At 45.8% G+C, this 15,598-nt stretch overlaps 1 protein-coding gene across 1 annotated transcript in view; it reads left to right on the top strand.

Annotated features, from left to right (window-relative positions):
* LOC119391868 (mucin-19-like) overlaps positions 1-15,598 on the top strand; it is a 41,283-nt gene that overhangs the window by 18,500 nt on the left and 7,185 nt on the right. The gene's annotated exons all lie outside the window — the stretch shown is intronic.

The following is a 15,598-nucleotide window of genomic DNA, read 5'->3' as shown; positions in this document are numbered from 1 at the left end:
TCTACAGCTCCGTCCACGTCTGTGCAGCACGCGAGCAGTCGGCCTTACTCTGGGGGGCGACACCTTGCGGTGGTTGCGGAGTCTGGCGTGCTGTGCCCAGGAGCATGCGCGGCCTAATGAACATGCAGACTTGTTATGCACGAGTGACAACGTTGAAGAGTGCCCTTGTTTAAGCGAATACGCACTCGGCATCAGGGCGCTTGCGGCACCTCGATGCCTAAGAATGACGCCTATGGGCTGATAACACACGCCCGGTTTTTTCAGAAAAAACGATGCGCGCTTCGTTGCTGTTGCGAGATACGCGGTCACATGAAAAAGTGATAACCTCGGGTAAAAGCGCACAGCCGGCAAAACAAAGGCGCTTACGAACATAATGTTTGGTTTAAGGACATGTGTGCAGATCTGCATGTCTACTAGGCCGCGCATGCTCCTAGGTACAACGTGTGAGAGCCCGCAACTGCCGCAAGATGCCGGCTCGCAGAGCGGAGCGCGCTTTTCACAGATGTGGACGCGGCTGCACTTTTAAGTAGAATGCGGAATTTATAGCAGATTATTCTTAAGCGTAGACTTCATAGTATGCCCAATGGTCCACTGTTTGCCCGCTTTCTCAAGACACAATTTTTTTTACAAAAGGAATGGGTGGTATCTGTAGATGAAGTGTTTTTAAGAATGTGAGCTATAGCAATGAAAGGAACGTTCGAGCCCACATTTGGCGTTAAGAAAAATTTCTATTACTACTACAATCGCACGTGCCTGCAGCGATGCAAAAATAGTTCCCGTCATCAGTCGTCGGGCAGCGCCAGAGTTTCACAACTGGTTAAAAACTGCAGGGCGCTACGATCTCTTAACCGCCATGGCAATGATGGGAAGTACAGAAATAGGGCCTTGATCCGAGCTCTTTGGCATGGTAACATACTAAAGCAGGTGAAGCACAAAATACACGGACGGTGAATAGACTGAGACTGGCAAAGCGCTTCTTCCAACTGTCATTATTGTGCAATAAAACACTTATATAAGCATATTGTAATGCGTGGAACTGAAATGACGAGGACTTGACAGGGAGTAGAACACACACACAAGCGCTAACTTTCAACAATGATTTATTGGAAGCCGGATCAAACATACGTACGTACATGAAAACTTGTGATCACTCAGGCTTGCGCAAATGTGGAGGCATCAAGGAATGATAATTCTTTTCTGGACAATTGACAATGATGGTGCGCTGAGGCAATCTTGCCCTTACCTACGTATGGTAGCCGATTCAACAATCAACCGCGTAGTTTCATCTTGGTGCATGCGTACAAGCGAGCACTCATCAAAAACAGGGAAACACCCACACATGCTGCAAATGCGCGGAAAGCAAACCATCGCCACCTTTCATTACATTGTTTTGATGCTGTCTAAGCCTGTCGTTGAGGCACCGCCCCGTTTGCGCTACGTAGTATTTTTCACACGCTAGCGGGAGCTGGTACAAAACACCTTTTTTGCATGGCACGTGACATTGCTCTGTGCTTTTTATCACAGCCGCGAGCTTTGCGCGCAGTTGGTTTCCTGCGCGTGCACAGTTTTGCCTGCTTGTTTGGCGCCGTGAAAGCCACGCTAATTTTTGCCCGAGAGCCCACCTTTTTTATGTTACGGGAAGTCTTTTGTAGCTAGGGCATCTTAGTGAACTTCTTTTGGACATTCATAATGGTGGCGGCGTTCTGCTGGCAACCTGATGGCTTTTGAGCAGGGATTCTGCGACTGACACCAGAAGGTGGTCAGGGTTGCCTGCTTGTGCGAGGCGTGCCTTTTGGCAGTCAAGGCTGGTCCCCATTAAATGGCACAATTGGCTTGTGCGAGGGTCCCCTCGCACAAGCAGGCTACCCTGACCACCTTCTGGTGTCAGTCGCAGAATCCCTGCTCAAAAGCCATCAGGTTCCCAGCACAATGCCGCCACCATTATGAATGTCCAAAATAAGTTCACTACGATGCCCTACCAACAAAAGATTTCTCGTACCATAAAAAAGGTGGGCTCTCGGGCAAAAATTAGGGTGGCTTTCACGGCGCCAAACAAGCTGACAAAACTGTGCAGGCGCAGGAAACCAACTGCGCGCAAAGCTCGCGGCTGTGATAAAAAGCACAGAACACGTCACGTGCCATGCAAAGAAGGTGTTGTGTACCAGCTCCCGCTAGCGTGTGGAAAATACTACGTAGGGCAAACGGGGCGGTGCCTCAACGACAGGCTTAGAGAGCGTCAAAACAATGTAATGAAAGATGGCGATGGTTTGCTTGCCGCGCATTGCAGCACGTGTGGGTGTTTGCCTGTTTTTTATGAGCGCTCGGTTGTACGCATGCACCAAGAAGTAAACTACGCGGTTGATTGTTGAATCGGCTACCATACGTAGGCTAGAGCAAGATTGACTCAGCACACCATCATTGTCATTGTCCAGAAAAGAATTATCATTCCTTGATGCCTCCACATTTGCGCAAGCCTGAGTGATCACAAGTTTTCATGTACGTATGCTTGATCCGGCTTCCAATAAATCATTGAAAGTTAGCGCTTGTGTGTGTGTTCTACTCTCTGTCAAGTCCTCGTCCTTTCAGTTCCGCGCTTTACAATATGAATATGTCACACCAACAAGGCCAAATGTCTACCCTTGACTCATATAAGCATTCACAGTTCAAGCCAAGGTGCACGCGTGACAAAAGGTGCGCAATCTCGACCACTGACTAACACCAAGGTCACTTGTGGGGACTACGCAGCCACATCTCATACAAGCACTCCCACTTGGGCAGCGAAAATTTGACATCGATGTAATGCAAAACTTTTGACTACAACAAAACGATAAACTACGATGATGATTATGGCTTAAGAAAGGGCGATCGTCAAAGGACGGAATAAATGTTGCGTAAAACCGATAAGAATTTGTGAACCACAAGCCACTTAGTCCGCATAGCAGAGCAGTCGCGTTTCCTGCGCGCCGGGCGCGGTCAGGTTCGATATCGGCCTTAAAGTTCGACTATGAATGTCTCAAATTAGGTGGCACTTTTGTGATTTTTAAAAAAAAGGACATGTAAGTTATGGCGGCCTGCAACTTTTTCATATAAAGAACTGCCCTGAGGTGACTAAATAAGTAAGTTACATGACGAGTTCTTTATTAGTCATATCAGTTTCACTTAGCTGCTGCAAAGTGTTCCCCCTCGACGTACAGGAGCCTCACTGTCATAGGCTTTTGATAAAAACCTGTATTCTTTAAAAAAACATCCTGTATAGAAAACAGTCTCCAAGTAAATGCGTAGGGGGTTCTTGATTAAAGACATTGTATTACCTCCAATATGTTTCTGTTCTATTTGCCTGCGTTATATCTCAAGTGTCTTTACTTTGTAAGTACTATATCCTGTTACCATTTCTAAACATGTCCTTTTTGCTCAAGCATACGTTGTGCATATTTGTTTGTTTTGCTTTATCTATCTGCGATGAGCACTCATCTGATGTTTTATTAATATGTTTCATGTTACAAGCGCGGTATTGTGTATGTATTTCTGTGTCTAGTAATGTTTTAATATTATTCGCGTTATATTAATATTGTACATGTACTTATTTTTCCTTGTTTACAAAGTGTGCATGACGGCCTGCGTGCCGCACTGTTTTTTTTTTTTTTTGATCAAGGGCTTTTGTCAGGCTTCTAAGCCTTTTTGCTTTTTATTAATTTTGTGTTCCTTTACTGAAAGAAATAAAGAATGAACGAATGCTTTGAATAAAATAATAGAAATACGCTTTCAGTAGCGCAGCTGTATCGTAGGGAAGTCAGTCTTATTTTCTGTAAAGCATGCAAAAGGGTCAGTTACGTCAGTTAACTTTTCCGTCACGGGAAAAAAAAGAAAAATTTCACCTCTCTCGTTACTTACAGCTTTCCACAAAAAGATTTAACCCCTTTCCCCGAAGAGAGTGCAGTTTGTCGGATTAAAATCTGTTCATTTGTCTATGGGTGGTGCACCCACCAGCTGTTTACATGCCAATGCAAAGATTGCTTCATCGCTGCGACTCTGCTCGTGAAACAATGTATCGAGTGCAGCTATATTCTGTTAATTCAGCTTTGGCGCACATGAAACAGCATTTTGCTCATCGCTGTACGAGTGGTAGACGCTTGACCTTGTGACGTTATTGTGTCTAATCAGTGACTGCACACTCATCAACAGCGCCAGGGCACGGCAGCAGTATAATACCGCTTTCCGCATTGGTGTACTGCTGCGTTTCTTTCTGCAAGTCGAGCAGGCGGCGGTCAACTGGGATGTCGTTCCACGAGTTTCCCGTCGCCCACATTCCACGCACTTTGAAGGATCTCTTCTCGACAGGGTAGAATCTTGTAAATATATTTTTGTACTCTCATGTTTTCGTTGTCTACACATATTCAACATGTGTCATGATAATTAATAATCTCGTACTTATGCGCCTGCGTGCGTTGCGTGGTTTTTCCTATATATTCATGTGTCTGCTTTGTAAATAAAACATCCGTTGGAAGTTAGCGCTGCGTCCACGTCGTTTCTTTGTGTTTCTGTCCCTTCGGTGCGCTATAGGTGTTAAGATGCATCACCAACATGCCCAAGCTCACGTTCTTTCAAGAATGAGAAAGCTTGTTAATTCATTGGTGAAGGTTGGACATCTACTGGCAGGCCACTGCCGGAGGTCTTGCATTCCCGACACCCGTACCCTGCGAAGCTTTGCTACGTAGCAAGCTAGGGAAATCTTTGAGGCCTTCTGTATCAGTTTTTAATACGATAAATGTGGCCTGACACGGCAATGAAAAAAAAAAAAAGCGCATCTCGAACGGCAAAGGAGTTTTCTGTGTTAACTGCGCTGACTGCTTCTTTTTGCGGGGTTCTGCGTATGTGTAATAATAATAATATCTGGGGTTTAACGTCTGCGTATGTGTACATGTGCGTTGCCGCTATTTTCGTCAGTAAGCCATTCACTTGATGTCTAGCGCCCGTCTTGTCTCTGTGCCCCTCGCTTGTTAAGCTTGTGAAGATATCCATAGTGAAACGCGCAGCGCGAAACTACGACGAGGACACAGGAAGGAAACACACACAGCGCGGACTTACAACCTTCCTGTGTACCCGTTGTAGTTTCGCGTTGTGCGTTTCACTATGCTACACCAACATGCCCAAATTCGCTCTATTGCAAAAGATATCCATGTCAGTTGGGCCATCGAACGCAAGAGCTTACCGACGTTCAGTTGTCACTTGGCAGAGCCATCTGTATTATACCCTTTCGAAATGACCTGTTTGGTCTGGTGCCACCTTGATCGACCACATCTCTCAGGAACTGATGTTCTGGACGATAACAGCGCTTTTTTTTCGTCTTTATAAAGTTATCCCTGCGTGCTCGGCCATGTGTAGCAGCCTCGTGAGGGCTTCTACACTAAGAACAAAAAAGAGTATGTGTGACTCCTTCCGGGGAGTCTTGACTTGCCCCGCATATGACTCTCTTAAAGAGACGTTAACTCTCTTGTGGGTCACGTGACTCTCCGAAGAGAGTCTAATGATCTCCAAAGAGAGTTGACGTGCCTCTTTAAAGAGTCATATACGTGGAAAGTCAAGACTCTCTGTAAGAAGTCCAAAGACTTTTTTTTTTCTTAGCGTATACTTTGACGACCGCTGATGATGTGTTGTCCTCATTTACTGTTCCGTTCCGAAGGCCTTCGAAAATCTCATTTAATGTTAAATGGAACATGTGCCAGGCAGACATTATGCCAAACAGTAGCCGCAAAAATGGATAGCGGCTTGACAGTTTCCCGAAAGCGCAAATATGCAGCGTTTCGTCATCGAGAGGAATTTGATAGATCCCAAAGTTTGTGCTTATAGGTGCGTGAGTACATTGTACCAGCTAAATCTGCCTCTACGTCGGCCTCTCGGCACATAGCATATACTGTTGCCTTTTGTCTGGTTGATGTCGCTCGGGTCAATGCATAATTTTCCGAAGAAGCGCAGCAGTGCCCACCCGTTCGTTAAGTTTCGTGACCTTCTTGATGTTTGTTGCCCACTCCATGCACTGATGTACTTATATTTAAGCAATGGCGCAAATCGCAAATGGGACATCTTTTTGTTTCCTTGGCATGTAGTGTTTTAGGTGCCATGACACCCTATTTTAGATCATAATGTGTGTTATGTGGGTTAACCCTCGTGCGTTCACAAGCAAGCTGGCGAAATTTTAGCGTATTTGGTCGAACACTTAATTTATAATAGAATATTTTTATAAACACGTGAGCGGCCCGAGAGTCGTGCAACAATCGCGCACTCGCGAGCCGTGTCGCCAGAAACTGCTTGCTTTGCGAGCGTCTGCATTCCGGCCAACGATTTTGTTCCGTGGTCAGCTGCGCGTGCAATCGAGCTATTTTAACTTTCTTCGTCTTGGCATTGAAATTGAACGATTTGCGGTGGCTGAAGCTTTGGTAGAAGACGACGGCTCCGCTCAGTGTCGCACACATGACGTCACACGCGCCATGGCAAAATGGCGGTCGCCGGCGGTGGGCGGGGTTTATGACCGGCGACTTTTAGGGCTTGTTTTGTACTGAAATATTATTTTGTAATGCAATTTTCGTGTGTGTACAGGCACGACAGACCCTTTACTTCTATTTGCCGCTGAAAACCGCAATTTCTTGGGTGACGGCGTCATGGCCCCTTTAAAGGGACCGACAACTGATTTTTCTGGACCCAGTTTTTTTACGGCGCGACATGAAGCTCGCCCTCCGTAGCGTTTGTAGATGCAATGGTTTATCCGAAAAGCGCGTAGTTATTTTATAAGAAGTATTTTTCGATCTGAAAGGCTCCAAACACGTATGGAGGCTTGCTCCAGCAACGCTTAGAATTGATAGCGATGCCGCTAGCCCTTGTGAAAGCTGTCGTTGTTCTGCTTTCGCAGGAGTTACTGCAACTATGCTTAACCACCTTTATTTTGAGCTTTCCAACCATTTTTGAAAATAGCAAGCTGTTACAATGGGATGTGTGGCTTTATACACCTTCCCGGTATTTGTACAGCGTTGTGTGCGCCTGTGTCTTGGATGGCTTGTCCCGGCGTCTTTACTCTCTCGATACACGAGCCAAGCCAAGTAATCGAAAACGTAACTGTGCATATGCACGGCCGCACCGAGTAGCAGCGCGCGTCATTTCTGAGACGAAGTCTAGGTAGCAAAACTATGTCGCTCCATCTTAGCGACCTGGAAACTGCGTGCACGGTTCCATGAGCACGCTGAAAAGTTGCTCAAGACGCACTGACGAGCATGGGATCATTACGTCACGCGAAGGCAGCGCCACTTTAATGCATACTACTAAAGCAGGCCTATATGTACATTATTATGGAGTAATACCTTTTAATATAAAGAAACGAACAATATTTCAATACTAACAAAAAAATCGTCGACCGCGTCCGTACAGCAATCAACGCTCACGTGGCCGTCTTTATCGGATCATTCATGTTTTTGCCGCCAGAGGCGCCACAGGTCATTTTTCGCGACTTTCAATTAAGAAATAAAAATGAATCCATCTCTCACGAAAGAAACAGGGTTGGTTTGAGTCAGTGCACCGGAAATCTTTACATCAGTGGAGTCAACTCATTTCATATTCTGGGCAGTTGTCGGTCCCTTTAACGCTCTCCACACACCGGAGCCAGGAAACATATTTATTTTATATATCGGGTGTCGAAGTTATCTATATCGTTAGAAGTTATATATTGAAGTTATCACTTCGTTTGTTTGTGTGTACGTGTGTTTGTTAGAACTTTGTCGGGTATTAAATTGCCTTTTTGCCAACCCTGCCCACTTAATCTACATGTATGATCAGTGTACAGTACACTGTAACTGAATGGCTGATTGATTGATTGATTGATTGATTGATTGATTGATTGATTGATTGATTGATTGATTGAATAGACAATTAACTCATCGTTGTTTACGTGCACCACGTGCAGCTGACAGCAGACGACAGAGCTGCAGCCAGTACTCCACGAGTTGCCATCCCCACGGGCCTGAGACCTGCGTCAGACTGAACTGACACACTGTAAACCATTTTTCAACGTCAAAGTAATTTCAAGCAAGTAAAGCACTCTTTTGCCTAGAGAGAATTTGCAAAAATGGGGGTGCGCTTCCCCAAAAGCCTTTCCGTTAGCGTAACTGGTAATGTTTTGCCTAAGCAACTGTGGCCCGTACGACAGAAGGGCCAGCTGATAATTGAAACTCGCTTAATAAAAACAGCGTTGACTACTGACCCGCAGGTCGCGGGATCGCATTGGCGATGGAGGCCAAAATGCTTGTGGCCCGTGTGGTTAGATTTAGGGGCACGTTAAAGAACCCCAGGTGGTCGAAATTTCCGGAGCCCTCCACTACGGCGTCTCCAATATTCATGATGTGGTTTGGGACGTTAAGCCCCAGCAATTATATTAAAAAGCGTTGAATATTAGAGGGGTTTAAAATAACGGATTTGTCTGTTTATGGGCTGTCTACAAGCCCACCATACACTTACGCAAATCCTGTGAATGATTATTCTTTAATTACGCAGAACAAGAATATTCCCACCCGCGCTGGACGATTGCTCAAGACATTATGACTATATATACCAGACGGTCGATGTATGGTTGTGTAGCGCATGCCTTCTGTCCACTTGCTGTTTTACGATGCTATCTTCGTGTGTAAGGATGGACGTGTATGCGCGGTTTACTATCCTCTAAGGTCGTGCTCATTTTCCCTGACTGGTAGCCCTCATTTTTTTCGTTTTTCAGTAATAAGGGTGTTTAGACGATTGGTACCCCACCTCCCCCAATGCCTGAAACCCCTTTAAAGGACCGCTCACCAGGCCGCATGGAACATTTTAGTTATGCACCGGCAGTTGTTACGTGCCCAATAGAAAGCATTCTACCGCAGGAATTTTTCAAATTGGTTCATTACAAGCAGAGATAAAAAATACTTTGAAATTGCGCGCAACCGCGGGGCGAGCTTCGCACCCTCACCACTTGCCCTGTCTAGCCTTTGCAAGCCAAACGCCTTCCCTGCATTCTCCGTACCGGAGTCGGAGGATCCCGCGACGCACCCTCCTTCTTTCTCTGCTGTTTATGCTGCGCTAGACTGCGTCAACGTCCTCCTCGCACGCCGCTCCGTGCAGCGGGCGAGGAGGACGTGGAGGCTCTCCTTGGTTCGAGGCGCAGCACCTTTACCTACGTAACGCGACCTTTACTTACGTCATTGCCCCACCTTGAAGCGCGGCGCTCGCGAGGAGAAGGCAGACAACGTTCACTTAGAAATTTGAGCTTTTTTTCGGGGTAACTTTTGGTCCCAACGTGGGAGCGGCCCGCTTCGGGCTAGGAAACTAGCGCGACCTATTGGAGCTCAATAAAGTTCTTTCATCCATCATCCATCTTGGCAGACACGACCGTGAGCGCGCAACGTAAGCATTGCGTTGACAGCTCAAAATGGCGAGACCTGGTAAGGGGTAAAAAAGGGACCGACGACTGGTCACAATGTGTGACTGGCAAAAATGATACGACACTGAAATATAGTGACAGATTCCAGCATCCTTTTCGCCTCGTGAGTAGGATTTATATGTTTAAATCTTGTTTAAAAGTAACAAAAACCGGCACGTGGCGCAGCCTAGCGGAAGAGTCTTGAGGCTAATATGGAGTTGATCAGTTTTTGCTGTACACAGTCTGGTGCTGACATGCGTGCCATAATTAGTCCTGAATATTAGAGTATGTATATTATTATCTATCCCCGCTCTATCTTGTGCTGCTTACGAGGTAATAGGAGTTGCACGGTGAGAAGCGGCGCTGCCTTCGCGGTAGCCAGTGAAACATGTCGAGCCGCGGCGCATGCGCGGCAGACCGCCACGCTCGAACATGAACCGCTCTCGCTCTCACTGTTCGCAGCATGGGTTGTCACTTGTGTTTACGACTTCATGTTCGCCGCAGATTGAAAAATTCTTATTGCGAATGTTTTCACAGCGTTTTCCACGTTACCGTTCCGTGATTAGACACCCTCACCGGTAAGCTTTGCGTTGCGCTAAAGAAAATGGACACCATAAAAATTTGTTGTCGGTCCCTTTAAGGGTGAAAGTGGTTTACTGTACACGTAACTGCGAAACCGCCCCCTCGATATTTAAAGTAGCGGTATTCAAAATATGTTCAGTGCGTTCCAAGGCACCACGATGCTTTTTAACGCGAAAGTGTTTTATGCCGAGGTCCACCAAGACTTCAGTGACGCATTTCCGTCACGGAAATGACGTCGAAAAAATATACACGATCAGATGGCAAAGAAAAAAAGCTACCGTCAACGGGCATCGAACCCACGACCGCTCGATCCGCAACAACAGATGCCGGGCATGCTATCCACTGCGCCACGGTCACAGACTCTGGAGGCTTTACAAACGCGCCTTTTATATCTACCACTCTCCCGGTTGGCTGGGTGGTGTTTACCTTTGGGAGTGGTAGGGTAAAGTAATTCGTCATTGCTGCGGCCTCCGCGACTAGCACCTGCAACGCGTTACGCGTCCGTCCCGTTCGGCGCATTTTCAATACAAGTTGAATTTTGTCAATGCCTTAACACACCACGAGGTGGCGACCTTTGCCCAAGCGTAGTAAAAGCGTCGGCCTCGCTCACAGCATCACGCTAATATAAACCAAAAATAGCTCTGCGACGCGCGCCTGCCTCACCTGGCTGTAACACCGCGTTCCACGCTCACGCGCTCGCCCCGAGAAAAATCGAAGCCGGGCTACCGAGAAGGCACGACGCGCTTTGCGTTTCCCTCTAGTCCGGCTGTGGTGCTCAATCACATTTTAACATGCCGCGGGATGGCGACCAAGTTCTGCGTCCAATATGCGACGCTGTTCTGGCTATCACACCTCGTTCTCTGATTACGCTTTCACCGTTAACTACTACAGCTACCACAAGGGCTTGTCTAATCATTTAACATGGACGTTAGTCGTCGGGATGGAGATCTACCACCAATCATCAAAGTGGGTGCATACACGTTAAACGGTGCCATTAGCTGCCAGACATCAATATACATTGTGCAAACTCTCTTATATCAATGTACAGTAAGCATTCAGTTACTTCTGTAAGGGCATGCTTTACTTTCGTGTTATTCCGATTCTTATTACGGGGGGATCAACCATGTTTTTTCGGGTTCTCGACACGAGAGTTCTCTTTAGGACAACAACACCAAAAGTTATCAAATTCGTGTCAATGCTACTTTTATAACCCTCGAAAACCCTCACCCCCTTGATGCGCCACTGGCAAGATGCAGAAAAGGGCGTAATACCCGTCACACGAGAAGGTTGAATGTCATTTTTATGTAATGATATTCGACAGATCGAATGACATTAGGTGCCGTGTGTTGCTACAAGGCAAGATATAATGTCATTTGCAGATGATGGCAATCGCGATGCAGCGAAGATGGGAATGAACAAAAACAAAAGTCGCAGCGTGTGTAAAAAATGTATTATATATAGAGTGTTATAAAAATTGTTTTCACCAGGATAGCATCGCTGCTGAAATGTTAATATGAGGTTTTCTAAACATCCAAGAAAAGCTCGTGCATACGAAGTCGAGGCAAGATTGGAGCCACTGTTTTGGTCAGCGTGCACTATGGACGACATGACGAAGTGCGAGGAAGCCGCTGCAACTTCTCCCGCCGATCGGATAAGAAGCGTTGCCGCAGGATATTTCTCCTTTTGTGCAAGGCGTAATAACTAAGAAAGATTGCTTGACATTGAAATGTAAGAGCAAGCAAGTCAGTTGCGAGATATCGGCGGCTGCGATTAATAATTAATATCTGGGGTTTAACGTCCCAAAACCACGATGTGATTATGAGAGACGCCGTAGTGGAGGGCTCCGAAAATTTCGACCACCTGTGGTTCTTTAACGTGCACCTAAATCTAAGTACACGGGCCTCAAACATTTTCGCCTCCATCGAAAATGCAGCCGCCACGGCCGGGATTCGATCCCGCAACCCTATAGGGTCATCAGTCGAGCGCCATAACCACTAGACCACCGTGGCGGGGCTGCAGAGAGGCTGCGAGCAAGTGCTTTTACGGTTGCCGCGATAATGACAGCGGCGTCCAGCATTTATAGAGAACGTTGGAGCTTCCAGTGCATATAGCGTTGGTTTGAGGACACTTTGCCACACCTGGGGGCACAACACTTCCGACAAGCCTTCCGCGTGTCGCCGACGACGTTCCGATACCTCGCAGAATCATGCAGGCCTTCAATGGAGCGCCGCCTTTAATGCGGTAATATGTTGCCTATAATGCGCGCACTCATTTACAGTACCGCAATATAATTCAAATCTCTGCTCCCATGTTTTCTGCTATCCGGTTAGGAGACGAGCAGTCTCGCTCTTTGACAATGTTTCTTGACTTAGCTGGAAACGTTACTTTACAATGCCCAAAGATGAGCAAGTTCGATAATGTCACGCGGTCGTGACGTCGACGAAGGCAGCATGTCGGCGTGTCGAAGATGAAACTCTTTATTTCGCCGAACTTGTGGCCGGGAAACGGAAAGTCAAACTACAGCAATACACACTGCATACTGATAGCGGCGAACCGAGCGTCGGCCGTCGATAAACTGCTCATCGCTGGGACGCGCCGTCTTTTATACATCACGCATCGAACTTTTCAGCCTTATCACTGGTGGTCGCGCAAGTTCTGGAATAATCTTGCCTATTCGCGTCATGTGCGCGATCTTAACACAATCTGGAATGTTCCCAGACATTCTGGCCCGGCTTGCGCAAGGCAATAGTAACACGTGTAAGGGGGCGGTAACATAAAACACAGAAATAAATGAGAGCGTGTGGCAATATTGTATGCTGTCCTTCTGTCATGCATTTATCGGGCATCATTTTCAGCTGATTTTCAAAATTATTAACATATTCCCTCGTTCTAGGTATCCTTAAGTCAGCTTATTTAGCCCATTTCGTTCACATCGTAAATAAAGCCAAATGCCGAAGGTTCGAAAGATGACGACGTTGGCTTCCAACCGCTCTAATTTACAGTGGGTGCCACGAATGAATTTGTGAATGTTTTGCATTGTAATGAGCAGAGCAATCACACAAGAATTTGTGCCATCCCCGCAGTATACTAGCCGCATGGAAGCAGCAAGTAGGAAAGTTGCGAAAGTTGAATGGCGCCGCCGAGCTTTTCTACGATAGAACGGCAGTGCTGCCGGTGAATATTCTACATTACTTGGTACTCTATTATCAATTGTTTTCCGCTTAATGTGTCAGTTTGCAGGTTTGAATACGTGTACGATAAACGTGCGTCGCAAGAGACAAATGTGAACAAAATAATAATAATAATAATAATAATAATAATAATAATAATAATAATAATAACGTGTTATAGAACATATACCCTTGCAGTTGTGTTATTTATTACATCTCCTTGGCATTAAATGCGTCACCCAGATTACAGTAAAACACACAAATATTTGAATAAACGTCTCAAAAAGCAGAGCATGCCAGCTTCGCTTTCATGTACCCAATAAGCACTGAACTGCGTTGCACGATAGCTGCCTAACAAATTTCTCGTCTCCGAGGTTTCTACGCATTGGTTCACACTTGGAACGCAAGGTATTCAGTGCCGTTCACTGTGATATTCGATGAAATTGTTCCCTTCGCCTCGTCGTAGTCATTGTCAGCAGCTGCGAAGAATGCACTTTCGTTGAACGCCGTTCCACTATTCTGGCTTTCGTGCCAGAATGTCAAAACGAAGCTCCAGTTGCGAATCGGAGAAAGTTCGTCGTGTGTAGCTCTGGCCGTCCTTACTTCGGAAAGATTTGCGGAGGATCGGTGTCGTCCATTGTTCGTTTGGTCTCCGAATGAGCCGAAGCCGAAAATAAAGATGACGACGACGAGAACGGCAGCAGTGGCTACGACGCAGCGCTCGACCATTCCTACCCAACGGTCCGCCGAGATCCTGCATGCAGTGACAAAGCGTTGCTAGGGCACAGGGCCTCGTAAATAAACTATACAACAACTACACTCTAGCCTCATCAACACGTGTTACTGCAGCAGCTGCGCTAAGAAAACGTTTCAGTAAATGGCGTTTTGTGAAATCAATACAAATTGCTGACCGCTTATGGCGACTGATACCTTCTGTAATGAATACGCTCATGGGTCTTCTGGAAAATAAAGTGAAAAAAAAAATGCCTTCACATTTTACCATCTTGACCGCTTCACAAACCTGTAATAAATCGGTCTCCTTGTTTTGCTGCGCCACGTCTATGTAGCCCCATGAAACAAAATGGCAAGTGTCGAGCCACCCCGACTATAGACATGATAACGCGCGAAGTTGCAAAATGTTCAATTGCTTGTCAGCGGTGTTATTGTTCTTCACTTTATATCAAAAGATGACTTCGCAGAAACAGTTTTACATCCGCCTTGCCATAAGGTCAAAGTAATAAACATTACTGCTCGCAAACGAATTTATCGATAGTCTGACTACTAATAAAGACGGCTACCAAAAGTAAATTTGCCCTGCGGAATAAGAAACTTATTCATTCAGCCTTATAGTACAAAATTTTTGCCATATTTCCAGATATACAAGCAATGCTGATCGTGCCTTAATAAGCAACTCTTAAATGCGAAGAACGGTGCAGGTCTAAGCACCTCTCTCAATGCACCTCTTTAAAAAATCTGATTGGCAGAGAAGCGAAAACTGATGATCGCTTTGCTATATTTTCACCTATACAATCAGAACATGAAGCTATGCCCATGCAGTCCCCGAACACTAGAATAATATTTCCTTTTCCTTGTAAAGGTTAGTGAGTACTGGGATGCTGATTTTATACATAAGCGTTTCCTCATGTGCGCAAAAAGCTTTTTTAAAACATAGATTTGTAGCAAAAATAAACAGGCAAACCATGTTAATTGCGTCTTATTGACTACTACAAAAACATCACTGAGCTGTGGTACAAACATAACAAAACTTTTTGATCCTACTTTCGGGAAAATAAAACCCGAACCGCGACCGTGGTCGACTATGGCCCCCAATACCGACGTTGCCAATGTCATCACTCAGGCGTCTTACTACAAGTGGCAATTTAGACAATGTGAGGCGCTTGAATATATATATATATATATATATAAGTGGTGGGATATGACGTGCGTACCGGGGGTGTGTTTTTATAAATTATATGCTGCTATCACGCACTCACGCAATTGATGTACACGAAGCTTTCACAAACCAGAAATGCAAATAGACGCATTAGGGCAAGCGACGCGCTGAATATTTTTTTTTTCGAAGTAACGGACGCGGCTTTCAGCCAGCCACCGTGGTTGCAAGTGCCGCAAGTTGAGCATGTTAGCAGCGAAGTAAGGTAACTAGCTAATAAAAGCCAGGGACAACAGCATATCTCGTAGATGAGGCAAGCACTTAACTTTCAAGCCAAGTTTATTTGAAAGCATACGGCGGTGTAAGTATAATTATAGCGATGTCACGCAAGCGAAAAAAAAAAAACAAAAGAAGGAGTACTAAAGTCCGAATACAGTCACGACAACATGACATCAAAGACTAAGGCTTTGTATTGCAGGTGCGACTTGTTTTACAGCACTAAGTTTGGACTAGCGCGTTAGG

This window comes from Rhipicephalus sanguineus, chromosome 4 (genome assembly GCF_013339695.2).
Source record: "Rhipicephalus sanguineus isolate Rsan-2018 chromosome 4, BIME_Rsan_1.4, whole genome shotgun sequence".
NCBI classification, from domain to species: domain Eukaryota; kingdom Metazoa; phylum Arthropoda; class Arachnida; order Ixodida; family Ixodidae; genus Rhipicephalus; species Rhipicephalus sanguineus.
This window is presented reverse-complemented; position numbering and strand designations above follow the sequence as displayed.